Here is a 17,392-nt window from a genome sequence, read left to right as displayed (position 1 = left end):
GTAACTCCAGGACAGTGGATAATAGTCCCATGCTTAGTACAGTGCCCGGCACCGAGTAAGCACTTAACAAATACCATTAAAAACATAGTTGACAGGGGGTTTTCTCCATAGCAAACACACCCGAAAGGAGGAAATAATAATGATAGCCTTTGTAGGAGTGGGCATCTTCGAAGGGTGAGAGTTGAGGTATTCTCAGGTCAACCTGTGGGTTGAGTATAGAGCTCACTACATCCTTATCTTGAAATATTTGCTGTAATAAGACACCTAATCATATGTTCCTCTACTGGCCCTTTTAACTCACTAGCTCAACTATCCTCACCTACTATTTTACCAGATTGTTCAAGCTATTTGAAAGCTTTCTGTTCTTTCTTTGGGATAATAATAATAATTGTGTTATTTAAGTGCTTACTATGTGCCAGGCATACAAGCAAATAGGGTTGGACACAGTCCCTGATCCATGTGAGAATCACACTCTCAATCCCCATTACAGTTGAGGTAACTGAGGCCCAGAGAAGTGAAATTACTTGCCCAAGGCCACACAGCAGACAAATGGCAGAGCTAGGATTAGAACCCATGACTTTCGGACTCCCAGGCCTGGGCTCTATCCACTATACCATCCTGCTGGGGTACCCCACTTCTTCCTACCGACCTCTGCCCTTGGTGCGGCAGCATGTCCTAGTGGAAAGAATTGAGGGAGGCTGGAGCTTATGTCTCCGTGCCTCGCTTCTCTCATTTGTAAAATGAGAATAAAACAGCTGCTGACTGTGATCCTCATGTGGAACAGGGACTGTAACCAATGTGATTATCTTGTATTTATCCCAGCTCTTAACACGGTGCTTGGAAAATAGTGGATGCTTAATAAATATCACCGTCATTATTATTATTATCCTTTTCTTTCAAAGGTATACCATATAGCACCAAATGTTTCTCTCATTGCTGCACCTGCTCCTCACTTGATCAATGCCAGTTGATTAACATCCCTTTAATATCACTAACCTTAAACACTTGAAGTCCAAGTATCACATTGGATGGACTTTACCTTCTCCAATTTCTTTTTTCCTTCTCTATCTTAATTTATTTTGTTCCAGCATTTTATTGACGTTGTCTGAATACAGAGATGGACCCAGTAAGACTGATTACTGAAATGCCCATTAACGAAGACCTCGGTGCCAGCTTTTAATCTCATCAGTATTGTGGACAATTAACAGTTGATCCTTCACTTTTTTCCTTCTTGTTGCCACCCTGTTGCTGAAGTGCCCCTTCTGCAGTAATCTTTGATGGGCACAGCTGGTCCTGGTTGGTTCAGGCAATCTGAACTGATACAAAGGCTCTTTTGCAGCCCAAACTCCCCTGTCCCCTGACATTGACCATCAGGAAAATACTAGCACTTTTGGACAAATCCCAGATCTTGTCCCAGGGTGGGTACTTTCTGCTGCCCATCGCTAGGGCTGACTCTCGAGGCTGCCTCACTACCGGAGGAAACGATTATTGTTTTCTCATGTTTTCTGGAAATAGAAATCGCCGGGGAAGCAGAAAAACTAGTGGCAATAGTTTCAAGTCACAGGTTTCCCAAATTATAGCATGATGGTATAACAATTTGCCCAATTTCTTCACTGCTGCTGTATCATTTAGCATAATTGTGGCAATGAGGGGCCCAGGTGTGAGAAAGAAGGGGCTTTGTTTTGGGAAGACTTGTTAATAATGCCCAGGGAGGTTTCAGACCAGCTCTGAATGTCGAAGGCTTGTTAGTGCCCAGGGAAGCTTCAAGATCAGATTTGTCTGACAGGGGAAGAATCTGTTTGTTATCCTGGGGGGCCCCCATGGCAAAATGGAATGTTGAAGAAATTGTCCAGATGGGTGAGGCTAAAGTGCTAAATTTTCTGGTTCACTTAATCACTTTCTGCTTTTGCAGTTAGACCTAGCCTGAACGATTTGTTAGTTCAGGTTATAGAGGGCTGATTTAGCCTGATTTACATGGAATGAGGGGGGCAGTGGGTGGGGGGAAGACCTTATGGAATGGGAAGTCCCAGAGGCTAGCCCACCCACCTGAGGTGTTGGCTCATTCTGTACTCCAGGCAGCACTGTAGTGGAAGTAAAGCAGACTTTTCTACCTTGGAGAGGTACTTCAGACTGAGGAGGGGACAAAACTAAATGCTTCATCAGGTCTTGGATTTTTCCTACTGGGATTCTAAACACCTCTCTTTGTTGCTAGAGTTGACTGTGATGAATTAGTCTTTGGGAGCCAATTATTCTATTGTTTAGAGCGATTTGTTAGAGGTGTTGTTCCCCCTCACTGGGAGAATATCCAGTTGCAGATTTAATTCAGGGGAGAGAATGTATTAGTCAAATTTTTTGCCATTCCATTAAATTAAGCACTCTCTTGCAGCTACTGAAACGCCTTCATTGTTTTGAACTAATCTCATAATATCTCTCTGTTGCTTTGCCTCAGCAAACTCGCTTACTGCTCTCCAAAGTGAGTGGAAAGGATTTTGGCAATCATTTACTTCTTTGGTAAATTGAGTATTGACAGAATTTATCTCTTTCCCGAACTATTTGCTAATATAGTAAACTGTGAAAGAAAAAAAGACTTTCTGAAACAATTTGGCATTAAGGAAGGGTTGTGGGAAAATGTTCTTCCTCATGGTTTAGGAGGGGTGACTTGTTTTTCCCAGAAGAGCTATAGTGATAACACTTGTTAAGTGCTTTTCCTGTGCAGAGCACTGCTCTAAGTGCTGGAGGGAAAAAAAAGTTTCACAGGTGAGAATTAGATCCTGTGCTTGGCCCTCCAGGGACTCAAAATCAAAAGGAAAGTGGGGAGGGGTTTGGTGACGGACACAATATGAAGATGAAATAATATAGAAACAATATTAAAAGACAAAGCTTAGAATCTAACAAATCATTTAGCAGAGAGGACCAATGGGTCATCCAGAGTCCAGTCACAAATTTGTAGAAGCTGTGTACTGCTGCAGCTTACTTTGCAGGCCCAGGCCATGTTGGGAACAGGTCCCATACTGTGTGGTACAATGGGAGGGCTCGGTGGGAGGGTAGCAGTGATCCCGGTGACTGTGTCTGACTGTGAGAGGAAGAAAATTAGCAGAAACCACCCACCCCCTGCAGCTCCTGGCAGGGCTGGTGAGGGGTGGAGAATGGGAAGGAACATGCTATAGGAATCCTCATGAAGAAAGAGAGCAACTGGCTCATGGCATCTTCAGGCTTGAAGGAAGCTCAGGAGGTTAGCCAAGCCATTCCCTTGCTTGGGGCATGACAGCACCCAGAGATAAAGAGCCTGGGGGCTCATCATGACTTCTCCTTGACAGTTGTTTGACTCTCAGCCAGAGCCCCTCTCCAAGTATCCAGGAGCAAAATACATGCCCCAGTCAAAGCAAAAAGCTTCTCAGATTAGCACAGCAAGTGAAGAAATCAATGCATCACTCAGCCTCAGCCTAAACAACTTCACTTCCAAATAAAAACAAAACAGAGTAGAGTTGCAGGGTGAGATGCTGAGTCATTTTAAAACCACATTCAAGGTCATATTCTCCATCAAGCCTTCCTTGACTGATATCAAATTATCATCACTGATATCCGAGTGCTTACTGTGTAAAGATCACTTTCTAACCTGCCAACAAAACTCAATCAACACCTCCCTCTCAGTGCAGTCTTGTAAGGAGTGTTTTTAACTGTACATATTGACATTGTATATTCAACGATCTTGTCTCTTTTCTCTTCTCTTAGTTTTCTACCTACCAAAATACTTATAGTCTAAGTTTAATCTTTCTTGCAATCCCCATGTGTCTAGTATTGCTCTTTGTCTTCTGTGGGGGCCCAATTAAGAAGCATTGTGACCTAGTGGAACATGTACTAGCTTGGGAGTTAGAAAACTTGGGTTCTAAACACGGCTCTGCCAATTACTTGCTGTGTGACCTTGGGCACATCACTTCAAATCTCCCTGCCTTAGATTTCTCATCTGTAAAAGGGGCATTAAATATCTGTTCACTTTCCTACTTAGACCGTAAGACCTATGTGGGATAGAGACTGTGTCCAACTTCATTCAATAGTATTTATTGAGCGCTTACTATGTGCAGAGCACTGTACTAAGCGCTTGGAATGTACAAATCGGCAACAGATAGAGACAGTCCCTGCCCACTGACAGCCTTGCAGTCTAATCGGGGGAGAGAGACGGACAAAAACAATAGCAATAAATAGAATCAAGTTGATGTACATCTCATTAACAAAATAAATAGGGTAATAAAAAATACATACAATTGAGCAGAGGAGCACAGTGCTGAGGGGAAGGGAGAGGGGGAGGAGCAGAGGGAAGGGGGGGGAAGGGGGCTTAGTTGAGGAGAGGTGAAGGGGGGTAGAGGGGCAGCAGAGGGGGCAGAGGGAAAAGGGGAAGCTCAGACTGGGAAGGCCTCTTGGAGGAGGTGAGCTCTAAGTAGGGCTTTGAAGAGGGAAAGAGAATTAGTTTGGCAGAGGTGAGGAGGGAGGGCTTTCCAGGGCCGCGGGAGAACGTGGCCCAGGGGTCGAGGGCGGGATAGGCGAGAACGGGGGACGGTGAGGAGGTGGGCGGTAGAGGAGCGGAGCGTGCGGGTTGGGCAGTAGAAAGAGAGAAGGGAAGAGAGGTAGGAGGGGGCAAGGTGATGGAGAGCCTCGAAGCCTAGAGTGAGAAGTTTTTGTTTCGTGCGGAGGTCGATAGGCAACCAATGGAGGTTTTTAAGAAGGGGGGTAACATGGCCAGAGCGTGTCTGCAGGAAGATGAGCCGGGCAGCGAAATGAAGAATAGACTGGAGTGGGGGGAGACAGAAGGAAGGGAGATCAGAGAGAAAGCTGACACAATAATCCAGCCGGGATATTATGAGAGTCTGTACCAGTAAGACAGCCGATTGGGTGGAGAGGAAAGGGCGGATCTTGGCGATATTATAAAGGTGAGACCGGCAGGTCTTGGTGACGGATTGGATGTGCAGGGTGAACGAGAGAGCCGAGTTGAAGATGACACCGAGGTTGCGGGCTTGAGAGACGGGAAGGATGGTCGTACCATCCACGGTGATAGAGAAGTCAGGAAGAGGACAGGGCTTGGGAGGGAAGATTTGGACATGCTGAGTTTTAGGTGGGGGGCAGACATCCAGGTAGAGACGTCCTGGAGGCAGGAGGAGATACGAGCCCGAAGGGAGGGGGAGAGGTCAGGGGCAGAGATGTAGATTTGTGTGTCATCTGCATAGAGATGATAGTTGAAGCCATGAGAGTGAATAAGTTCACCAAGGGAGTGAGTGTAGATGGAGAACAGAAGAGGGCCACGAACTGACCCTTGAGGAACTCCTACGGTTAGAGGATGGGAGTTGTACCCATAGCTACCATGTATCTAAAACTGCACAGCATATTGAGCAGGTTATTCATTCAGTTGTATTTACTGAGCATTTACAGTGTGCAAAACACTATGCTAAGTGCTTGGGAGAGTACAATATAACAATAAACAGAGCATGCTGGGGAGCAGTGGGTGAAGAGAAAAGATATAATGTATGGTGAGTTTGTGGAGAGCCTTGAAGCTAATTGTGAGGTGTTTTTCTTTGGATTCTTGTGTTTTTCTGCCTTGGGTTTAGATGAGAGGAGTGTTATAACCAAGCAATGCTTCAGGAAAGATATGTGTGTGTGTGTGTGTGTGTGTGTGTGAGAGAGAGAGAGAGAAAGAGAGACAGCATGAATGATATAGATGGGAGGAGAAGTTGCAGGCAGGAAGACCATTGAGAAGACTGGTATAACAGCTGAGTCACAATATGACCAGAGTGCCTAAACAATATGGTAGCTGTTCAGGTGGAGAGGAAGGGACAGATCCAGAAGATGCTCTGAAGGAAGAATTGGGCAGTAGATTGAATAACAATTATGGTGGTGCACTGTTACTATGTAAAGTGCACTGTACTAAGTGCTGGGGTGGATACAAGCTAATTGGATTGGACACAGTCCCTGTCCCACGTGGGGCTCAGTCTCAATCTCTATTTTACAGATGGGGTAAGTGAGGCACAGAGAAGTGAAGTGACTAACTCAAGAATGAGAGTTGAAGGACAGCAAGGAGTTGAGGGTGACATTGAGGTTGTGGGTTAGACTTTGGGTTTATTCTAATGACTATGCCTTTAAGATCTGAACTGAGTGACTTCCCCAGCACCCAACAGATTGCTACTGACTTGAGGGACTCAACAGTCTCTGAGTCTCAAAGTCTTCTAAGATAATATTTTAACAGTGAAGCATCATTTATCAGAACTTCCCAGACATCAACTTTGAATGTGACTCATTCTCCCATAATACACAGGTTTTTTAGTGTTGAAAATAAAATATAGGTTAATTGGATCCCCCTGGAATGCATCAGAATTGAGCCCTTTCTGTATGAATGGGATTTTCTAGAAAACTCTAGTTTAAACTCCCACAGAGATACTAAGTGTTTTTCTCTGTTTTTATAATTTCTGTGCCCTTTATGAGCCCATTTAAACATCTGGGGAATCTCTCAATGTTTGATGGACCTAGGCAGACATCAGTCAACAGGAGCAAGGGCTGAAAATATGGCAACAGTTTGAAGATTCCTCATTGAAGAAAAAGGATTACTGAAAGGTAAAGTACTCTGGAAAAATTTGACTGTATTCTAGTACTCCCTCCTCCCCCTCCATCACCTCCTTTTTTTCTCCTCCACCTTGCTCTGCTCCCTCCCCCATTTATTTACTAGTCTTTGAAAATCATTCCCAACAGCATTTTCTGTTGGGGAAGTCAGACAGCTTACTCCTGTGGCTGTGGAATTACTTCTTCCCTCCCCAAGGATCCCTAAACTCTTCAAATCAGTGGTGGGGGTTCTTTTGGAGTTTATTGGACATGGAACACCAATTCAGCAGCCCCAGAGCAATAGTTTAGAACAGGAAATACATGGGAGGGGGGAAAAAAAGACAACTGAAACTACAAAGAAATTTCATGGCAATGTACTCTGGCCTGGGCTCAGATCCAAGCAGTTGTGAGAGTTCGAGTCGGATACTGATTTGGGGTTGAAACTAAAGTGTCCACCAATGAGAGAAGCTTAGGATACTTGGATATGTAGTAGAATCCCCTCACGTTAAGGCAGCCCCCTCCCAGGCACGGAGATAGGCTTGGAGTTACACAACAGCTTCCAAATGGGCCTCTGGTGGCCAGTCATAGTTGTCTGAAATGGTGAAATGACTCCCAGAGGTCTTCCAGAATCCAGACAGTATCTCTAAATTAAGCAGTGCTTTTTTTATTTTTTATGAGTCCTTTTATAGTTCTGCCTTTGTGGGTCCTGGAGTGGGGCCAGAGTAATCTTTCCTGAATGTATCCAGTCAGCTCAGATGCAGTGAGATAAAAGAAGCCCTTAATGTTGCTATCACCTGGAAGAAAAAGATGGATTTTAGCATCCCTGTGGTTGTAAGAGTTTTAGACTTATGTCCTGACCCTGCTCCCACCCACCTCTCAGTTGGGAAGAAATCTATACCTATTCCCAAGGACATCTATGTCCTCCTTGGCAGTGGGTCCTGGGAACACATGGACTAGGCAACCGGCCTGAGTTACTGGTGGCTGAGTTGCTGGCCTAAGCAATGTTTGAAGATTTGGAGAGTGGTAAGGAATTAGTAGGATACAGAGCCAGTTAATAATAATAATAATCATAATAGTGCTTTTGTGGTAAGTGCTGGGGTAGATACAAGTTAATTAGGTGGGACCCAGTCCCTGTCCCACATGGGGCTCACACTCTTAATCCCCATTTGACAGATGAGGTAACTGAGGCCCAGAGAAATTAAATGACTCATCCAAGGCACACAGCAGACATGTGGCAGAGCCAGGGTTAGAATCCTTCTGACTTCCAGACCCATATTCTATTCACTAAGCCATACTACTTCTACATATCTGGAATATTTCATGCTGCATCACTGTGAACCCTGGACTGGGCTGGTTGTGGTTTATTACGGGAAACAATCGATCACTGCAGAGGCAGGAGAGGAGGACAGCAGTTACTGACCATCAGTGACTCCAGACCGGCCCCCTACTGCCTCATTCTGTTTGCTTCTCTGAATAATGCCCCTGAGGCATTTATTTATATGTCTTACTCTGAACAGATACATTTGCATATGTAGTCAGAGTTCACTCTGAGGCCCAGATGGTCTGTTAGGGTTTTCCAGGTGTTCAGTGGACTGGTCATCTCATTTTTTCGTTGCAGGTATTGCTTAGTGAGTCTTGCTGCCTCCTTTTCCTCCAGACATAAGGCAGAATATATGAGCTCTTGATGTACTAAAATGCCAGTGGATGTTGTGGATATTATAAGTTGAGAATGTACCTCTTTTTATTTCTGGGAGTGTTCCTCTGGCGATGACAAAAAGGCTGTTGTTACCATCTTCTCTGCTACTGTCAGTCTCACACATTCTTACCCTCTGCTTACTCACACTTTAATCCATTAATTTCTTTCCGTTAGCTTTCTGTGAATCTGCCTAGTGAAACTAAGGAGAAAAGAAAGAAGGCGTGCAGTGGTGGGGACAGTGGGAACTGAAGGTTGACATTTGTCTCGTCTGTTCTGCTGCTGATTTGGTCTGTGGCTTTTGGGAAATTTATTTACCCTTTGAATTCTATAGTTTTCAGATCTGTAAAATGTCACTGATAGTCCTCATCCTCTATTCTGAGAGGAGATGAGGATTAATAGCCAACCCAATCCTGACCTACAACAGTGGGAGGCTCTGGAGCTGAGTTATATTTTGGAAACATATTATCCTATTCCTAATCTATTGTAAAATCTGTCTCCCTTTGTAGACTGTAAACTCCTTTCGGGCAGGGATCAAGTCTACCAACTCTGTTGTATTTTCCCAAGTGCTTAGTAACAGTTCTCTGCACCTAGTAAGTACTCAGCACTCAATAAATACCATTCATTGACAAAAATAGGGAGGTTCTTATCTAGCAGGTTAAATCCTAGATCTTTTGGGCAGGGCACATGTCTCCCCACTGTTGTATTTTATTCTTCCAAGTTCTTAGAGTGCTCTGAATATAGCTAGTGTTCCATAAATATGATTGATTGCTCCTAGGGAAAATAAGTGAAGATTATCCCAGGCCTCCTGGGTTTGTCTGAAGAAGTATTCTGGGGAGTAGGAATTTGGATTTAAACCAGGGAAGTCCTAACCACAACTGTATTGTACTATCCCAAGCGCTTAGTAAAGTGCTCTGTACACAGTAAGCACTCAAATACCACTGATCATTATATTTAAATGCACTAAATGTTAATCTTCCCTCAAATCCTCTGTTTTTGTGTCCTTTCCTTGCCTTCAAAAGTTCTGTCCAAGTTCCAATCCGAGATCCATTTTGTATGTATCTTTCAACCTCGCCTCTCTGGAGTGTAAACTCTCTCTGAGCAGGGTATGTATCACTTTGTTATTCAATTAATCAATCAATGGTATTTGAGTGCTCACTGTGTGGAAAGCACTGGACTTAGTGCTTGGGAGACTACAATGCCACAGAGTTGGTAGGCTTAACAATAATAATGTTGGTATTTGTTAAGCACTTACTATGTGCCAAACACTGTTCTAAGCGCTGGGGTAGATGGGTAATAATAATAATAATGTTGGTATTTGTTAAGCGCTTACTATGTGCCGAGCACTGTTCTAAGCGCTGGGGTAGACATAGGGGAATCAGGTTGTCCCACGTGGGGCTCACAGTCTTAATCCCCATTTTACAGATGAGGGAACTGAGGCGCAGAGAAGTTAAGTGACTTGCCCACAGTTACACAGCCGACAAGTGGCAGAGCTGGGATTCGAACTCATGAGCCCTGACTCCAAAGCCCATGCTCTTTCCACTGAGCCACGCTGCTTCGATAGGTAGATAGGGCAGATACAAGGTAATGAGGTTGATCCACATGGGGCTCACAGTCTTCATTACCATTTTACAGATGAGGTAACTGAGGCACAGAGAAGTGAAGCGACTTGCCCAAGGTCACACAGCCAAGTGGCAGAGCCAGGATTAGAACCCATGACCTCTGACTCCCAAGCCCGGGCTCTTTCCACTAAGCCATGCTGCTTCTCACATGTTTCCTGCCCACATTGTGCTTAAAATCTACAGGGGGAGGTAGACATTAAAGCAAATTTCACATAGGGAAAATAACAGAATAGAAATTATTTTATACTTTCCAAGTACCTAGCGCAGTGCACCACACCAAGTGGGTGATCAGTAAATTCTGCTATGACTACTAGATTGTAAGCTCCCTGAAAACAGAGTTTGTCTTTCTTGCCTGTGGTCTTCTGCCTCAAAGACTGTGGAATAGAATAATTATGAATTGTTAATACCAGCTTCCTTTCCATCTTCTGTCTCCTGGGTTTCTTATGTTAGTAATAATGATGGTGATGATAGTATTTGAGCACTTTCTATTTGCCAAGCACAGTGCTACTAAACCCTGGATTAGAATAAAGATAGGTTAGATCCAGTTCCTATTCCATTGAGGGAAGACTGGCATTGAATTCCCATTTTGCAGATGAGGAAACTTGGGCAAGTTGTGACTTGCCCAAGGTTACACAGCAGGTGAGTGGTGGAGCCTGGATAAGATCTCAAGTCCTCTATTCCCAGGCCTGGACTCTTTGCACTAGGCCATGCTACTTAGATTAGGTAAAAAACTTGGGCGCCTGCTTTTTTCTTTCTGTATCCTCCTCTCTCTCTGCTTTCCCTCCCCTACAATCAACATATTTTTGGCAATTTCATTTTCACATGATCTTTCCAAATTGCTGGTTTAGGTGATGAGAGCAGCCAAAGTGAACTAACTTCTAATCTTCAGCAGGATATGATTCATTCCATTTGTCTCTCCCACTTACAACCCTTCTTCTCCCTGACACTTAGTGGAGCAGAGTGCTAATGCCCGAAGGCCTGACACTGACAAGTTGGTAATTCTGGCGGTGGAGACAGAGGGAATGGTGTAATCTCCTGGAATTGGTCTGTGTCCCAGCACAAAAGAAAAATGAGCTGTCGTCTTGGAAATATTGGAAATGTTGGTATCAGTTATTTTTTCTCTCTCTGAAGAGCACAGCCACCAGGCAGAGAGAGTGGAGAGTTTAAGAAACTGGAGCTCAGCACGGTCTAATGAAAAGGGCTCAAGACTGGGAGACAGGAGGCCCGTGTTGTATTTATGGCTCTGCCATTTACCAGCTGTGTGATCTTGCGTGAGTCACTTCTCTGTGCCTCAGTGTCCTCCTCAGTGAAAGGGAGTGTTAAGTACCTGTTCTCTCCCCTTAAATGGTGAACTTATGTGCAACACAGAGCCTGTGCCTGATTTGATTGTATTACATCCACCTCAGCCCATAGCATAGTGCTTGGCACATAATAGGTACTGACAAAATACCCCAATTACCATATCTTTATGATTTATGCACTGGCTGAACAAAGACTTAAGAGGACTGATATTTTTAGAGGCCCTTGTCTCTCTCCATCACTCTCTTCTCATCCATTCTTCAAGGTGAAAGCACTGCAGCTCACACATTGGACTTATAGGAATAGCTGTGTGGGGCAAGTTTGAGGCTTCTTTGGAGGTTGGGAAACATGTATTCCTTCACCCAATCTGCTGGCCAAACATTCTTTTCTGCCCCACTTATCCTGCCAGGAAGGAAGCTCTGTGGAGTTCTTTTGCAGGGAAATAATCACTAGGCCCATTTAGGGGTGACTTTCTAGATTGTAAACTCATTGTGGGCAGGGAATGTGTTTATTATTATACTCTGCTCACAGTAAGTGCTCGATAAATATGATTGAATGGAACAACAGCTGTTAGTTCTTTCCCCTTCCACATTTCTTTCATGAACCTGAAAGAGGTGTCTTGGGGAGAGCTGAACAAGTGGCATCCCAAGTCTGCGTTTGCTTCGAATGGAGAGGACAAGATGGTGCCCCCTGCCTTCGTGAATGCCCTTTTTAACGAGCCCTGGTAACTGGGGGGCTCTCCACACAAAAAAAGTTGCAGTCTTAAAATATTCACAAGCCAGTGAGCGTGAAGACTGGATGCTCACACACAGCACATACCACGCAACGATGACGTCACCATCACCATGACACTCATTTAACCATGCATGTGTGGCAAAATGAGAAAGCTGCCCCCCAAGTCTCAGGACACCCTATGAAAATTCCAAAGTGCAGACTTTCTGTTTAACTTTGTAGAAGCAAGTTACAGATTCCTTCTTATCCTAATACTTACGCACCAACCCCTTTATAAAATATCCCCTCTTCCTTCCTTTTCTTTTTGTAAATTCAATAAGTACTAACTCAGTTACTGGCTCAATAGTACTCTACTCCTGCACAGTTGGCATAGTGCTCTACACAGAGTAGGTGCTCTGAAAATACTACTGACTGAGAGTGAATTAGCCTCCCTTCCCCCATCTCTACTCTGGGAAGCATTTTTAGTCATTAAAGTGCTCCATGGGACTCCTGGACATGATTGAAGGGGAAAACATTATCCAGAACAAATCTGAATGCTTTGCTCCTCTCCTCATGAGGCACACTTGACTTTGGTCAGATTCCATCCCCTTAATTGGCTGTAGTTCTCCAAATAGAGACAGCAAGATTATTCTGCAAGACAAGGGTGTGACTTTCAATGAGCTGATCGCTGAACATGCGCTAGAGGGGACCACAGGGTATGACTGAAGAGGACAGACCAGATTACTCTAATGGGACCTTTCCCACCTTTAATTATCCCTGTTTGACATTTTCATCTCAAAGCACTATGAAAAAGGTCTTAAAATAGCACTCCTCCAATCATGGAAATAGAACTTCCTTCCATCAGTAGCAAATAGGCTTTTATCTCCCAACTTGCTGATTTTCTAATTATGGCACTTGTCAGCCTCACTTCCCCTTGGGAGGATTGTTTTCAGCTCTTCACATTTATTGCTGTGACCTTTCCTACCTGTCCCCCGGTGTGAAGGCTCTCTTGGGCTGAGGCCTGCAGGAAGGACAGGAAACAGGTAGCCTGCTGTGGTAAAGGTCAGTCTCTGGGGTAAGAAGGATGCAATCTCAAGGGAAGCATGAAACCCCAACACTGTGAGAAACTACTCCAGCCCTGCCCCTTGCCTTTCAGAGCACAGAACCATCATCTCTCTCTGAAGTTTTTTCCACCCTTCCTACTTCACCTGGCTCTGCCTCTATCTCAGCTGACCCCTTTGCCATATTTCTTAATTCTTCCACACCCACATCCACACCTCAGTGCCTCTTTTCTTCTCTTATGCTTTCCCTCTCGGGTTTCCATCCATGTCCCCCACTATTCTAATCATCATTTCCCCCGAAGGAATTTGCATTTGCCGACCATTGGGGAAGATGATGAGGGCGGCAGCTGTTCATTGGTGGCACAGGGGGGAAAAATGTAAACTTTCCAGTGATTCCCACAGACGTTGTCAGTTCCACTTGGCTGCTACTGAACAACTTGTTCCATCTTGAAAGGGGATTTCATATTCGGAGATTCTTCTGCAATTACTAAATAGATGACGTTCCTTTTTTAATGGGCAGACCAGAGACTGGGGAATGAACTGATTTCACAGAGAAGGCAAGGGGTTCAGTAGAACACAGGTCCCAGAAGTCTTGTTCACGTGCTGCACCTAAGCGTGCTGATGGCTCGCTAAATACCTGCTGGTAAGTGCTACCAAGCTCCATTTGAATGGTTTCACTACAGTGAGATTGAAATAGGAAACCTGATGTCGTTCAAAAAGAAAAGCAAGATCCAATTCCACCAGAACCATTTGTATGAGATGGGCTAGACCTGTCTGTGGATTTCCTGATTCGGAAGTGGGGAGAGGGGCTCTGTAGGTGATGAAAGCAGCTCTCTTTTGTGGGATATTTCTGGTCCAGTTAAGACAGGGTGATAAGCTCAATTAGGACCCCTTTGTTCCCCTACCTCACGCAGGGGATTCAGATCACCATTACACAGGTCTGGGGACAACTGAGAAAATCCATTCCAAATTGGATTCTTGAGCCTTAATGGGACCTAGGGAAGCATCTTAGCCTAGTGGATAGAACAAGGGCCCGGGAATCTAATGGGTTTTAATCCTGGCTCCTCCACTTCTCTGCCTTATGGGCAAGTCATTTCTCTGTGCCTCAGTTGTTTCAGCTGTAACATGTAAAATTAAATCCTCCTCCCTTTGATTTAGATTGTTAGTCCCATTATGACAGGAAGTAGATTCTGTTTTCATTCCAGAAATGAGTGCTTCCCAGTGCATGTGATTACCGCTAAAATTGATGGGTTCAGACATGTCAGTGTGTGAATAATCTTCCTAAGGATAACCTCTGGGATGGGTGATGGGATTTAATTAATCAATCACTATGATTTTTACTGGTAATTTAGGGATAAACGAAACTCATATGGTATATTGGATTTGGGCTTACAATTCTGCCTGCTTTTCCATTGGAAAAAAAGGCACAGACCTTGATTTTAATGTCACAGAATAGTTTTTTATCTGAGAGGATTACATTTTCCAGTGTGTATGCTGCTATAGTCATGGAATTTTCTCTGTTCTTTTTTTGATCCCAGTCAACCTCTGATGTAACTGATGTAAGGTATCTATGGAAGGCACATGAACCCAAAATGAAGAATTTAAACTTTTTTTGAAGAGGTTTAGAATCTTTCTTAGTACAAGGAAACCTGCACTCTTTCTGTATGTTATCTTCCCCTCATTTCTCATTCATCTTCCTTCCCTGTGAAGTTGGGTACAAGAACTAAAGCCTGGGAGGCTAAATGGTCTAATGGAATGAATAAGGGACTTTAAGACAGGAGTCTAGGGAACCCATCTCAGCTCTGCCACTGGATTGTTGTGGGTCCTTGGGCAAATCACTGAACTACTCTAAGCTTGTTTCCTTCCTTATAAAATGGATATATCTGCTCTCCTCGCAGAATGCGAGCCCCAAGTGGCAGATGGATTGCATCCAATATGATTATCTGTTGTTATATTCCTATTGGCACTTAAAACCAAGATGATTTATAATTATTAAACTCAGGATGCTGCTCTTAGCTGCCAGATCCAAAGCATGGATTTTTTGATGTTTAGGCTTCAGGTGGGAAAGTGCCATGCATGGAGGATGGATGAATGAATGGAGGGTTAAAGAAATAAGATGTGAAAGCAAAGGATGGACCTAGTTGAATGTATGTTCTGCTTTGCATAAGGTGATTCAATTGAAAGCCAAGTAGAAAGGTCGTTGGCTTGCATTACAAAGTGGTCTGTTGTCAAAAGGAATCCAATAAAATAGCCATCCTAGATAACCCCTGAAGAGAGGCTTTCTAGTGATTGAAAACCCATTTGGAGAAAATACAAACCATATCTGTCCTGAGGGAATAGTGGTAATAATAATGTCTAGTCTTATCTCACCCACTTTCTCCCTAAGAACTCGAAGTACTTTCCCATCTAGGATTTCATTTTGTCCTAACACCATTCTAATGAATCAGAGCTTTTAATTCCCATTTTTACATATGAAGGTTCAACTTTGGGCAGAGAGTGTGTCTACCTACTCTGTTTATTGTACTCTTCCAAGTGCTTAGTACAGTGTTCCGCACAAAGCAAGTGCTCAATAAATATGATTGATTGAAGAACTGAATCACACACTAAGTGATGGGAGTAGCGAAGGTAAAAGAGTTAGCCTGGGCCCTGCAGACATACAATTTGAAGATAAGCTAAAAGACTACTCTCATGAGCCAGAGCTGCTACAGCAGGGATGGTGTGTGTCTGTGGCTGAAAATTTGGTGGCAGAGATAAGATAAATTTATTTTAAAATAGCTGCTCCATCCCAGCCATCACCCAAGAGCTTTTGCAGAGTCTCTAGATCTAGTCAACTCAAACACATGAGTTGGATCATTTTATGTAGAAAAATGAAAGTTGTTCTCTACCTGAAACTTAACTCTACATTGATTTTTATATTTGTGTGAGGGCCTGTGTAACATTTTGAGCAAGTTCCCACTTCAGTTGTTTTTCTTGATCTGTCTTGGCGGGGAGAACTTGGGGGAGATACAAGCAAACCAGTTTGGGCACAATCCATGTTCTGCATGGGACTCCCAGTCTTAATCCCCATTTTACAGATGAGGTAGCTGAGGCACAGAGAAGTGAACTGATTTGCCCAAGGTCACCCAGCAGACAAGTGGGGGAGCTTGAATTACAATCCAGTCCTTCTGAGCCCCAGACCCAGTCTTTTATTCACTAGGCCATGCTGCTTCTCTGAGGTTGAATCCAACCTTTCCAGGGCTGGGCTGGGGCTGGAAATAAACTGGTGAGATTGTTATCTGGACAACCACTGGATCATGTGCCTCCATGTTGGATTAAATGATAATGCCCCCACATCCCCAGGACATTAAGTGGCCTCTCTTGGCAGGAAACATCAATGCCTGTATTAATGCATTCAGCCTTTGCTTGGTACTCTGGGAAAGTTGCACTTTGAATGAAATAGTTAAACTACTTCAAGGCAGGGAAAAACTTACTTTGAACTAGATCATCTTCTTACTCTTTTTGGTACCAGGGACAGTGTGGATTGATTGTGTTACTGAAAAACAGAGATGACCTTTTCACGTCTAGAATGGCATCACCTAAAGCCCAAGGATCAAATCCAAATGCTACTGAGTCCAGGGAGGATACACTTTTCTTTTTGTAGTTTAAGACCTGCCCACTCAAATTTTTCTGAGGCTGTGTTTTTTTACTGAAACCGATTCTGAGTAAACTGCTAATAGATGAAAGCTGAATTTAGGAGTTCCCTAGACACCAACTGTTCTCCTCGGACTATAAAGCAGACGGAAAGCTGAGGCTATAGAACATCTCTGAAAAGAATAAGCAGATTAGGGTGGTCTCTGACTACTGCTTTCAGGTTAATTGAAAACCTGTTCTCAAGCCTTTGAGGAAAGAGATGATTTCCTTAAAAAACAAGCAAAGGGGAGAAAATCCAAACTAATCAGGGCCAAAGCTACTTAGGAGTATCAGATCCAGCAAATGAACAAAACTAGACCATACTGTTTCAGGGTGATTAGTTGGCAACACTTTTGTTTATCAAGGTGGTCCTGCTTTTTTTTTAAAAAAAAAAAATTAATCACTTGAGCTAGCTTTGATTTGGATTACTGGCCATTTTGGATAGTTTTTTCCATTGAATATGGTCCCATGCTAGGGAAAGAGAAAATGGAAAAAGTCACTGTTTCTACCTTGTGCCACTCTCTGTGGATTTTTGGAGTCATTGGAGAGGCATGCAGGGATGTGAAAAACACCTAATCCCATTTATGAGGGTTCTGGTTAACTAGGGCTTTCTGGATTTAGGGTAGAGATGAATATCTAAAGGGATTCGATCTTAGATTTATAAAGAGCAAGATCAGGTGGTATAAAAACTGGGGAGAGCTGGGGCCAGGCACCTTCTCAGTTCCTGTTTTTGGGTGGTTTTGACTAGACTTTAT

General features: G+C 43.7%; 1 long non-coding RNA gene across 1 annotated transcript in view; it reads left to right on the top strand.

Annotated features, from left to right (window-relative positions):
* LOC103170484 overlaps positions 1-17,392 on the top strand; it is a 66,764-nt gene that overhangs the window by 45,114 nt on the left and 4,258 nt on the right. The window contains exon 2 of the long non-coding RNA XR_486209.2: positions 6,514-6,597. This is a non-coding gene — a long non-coding RNA (uncharacterized LOC103170484). The remainder of the gene's footprint in view (positions 1-6,513; positions 6,598-17,392) is intronic.

This window comes from Ornithorhynchus anatinus, chromosome 8 (assembly GCF_004115215.2).
Source record: "Ornithorhynchus anatinus isolate Pmale09 chromosome 8, mOrnAna1.pri.v4, whole genome shotgun sequence".
NCBI lineage: Eukaryota > Metazoa > Chordata > Mammalia > Monotremata > Ornithorhynchidae > Ornithorhynchus > Ornithorhynchus anatinus.
The sequence above is the reverse complement of the archived record's forward strand: the minus strand, read 5'-3'. Positions and strand labels throughout refer to the sequence as shown.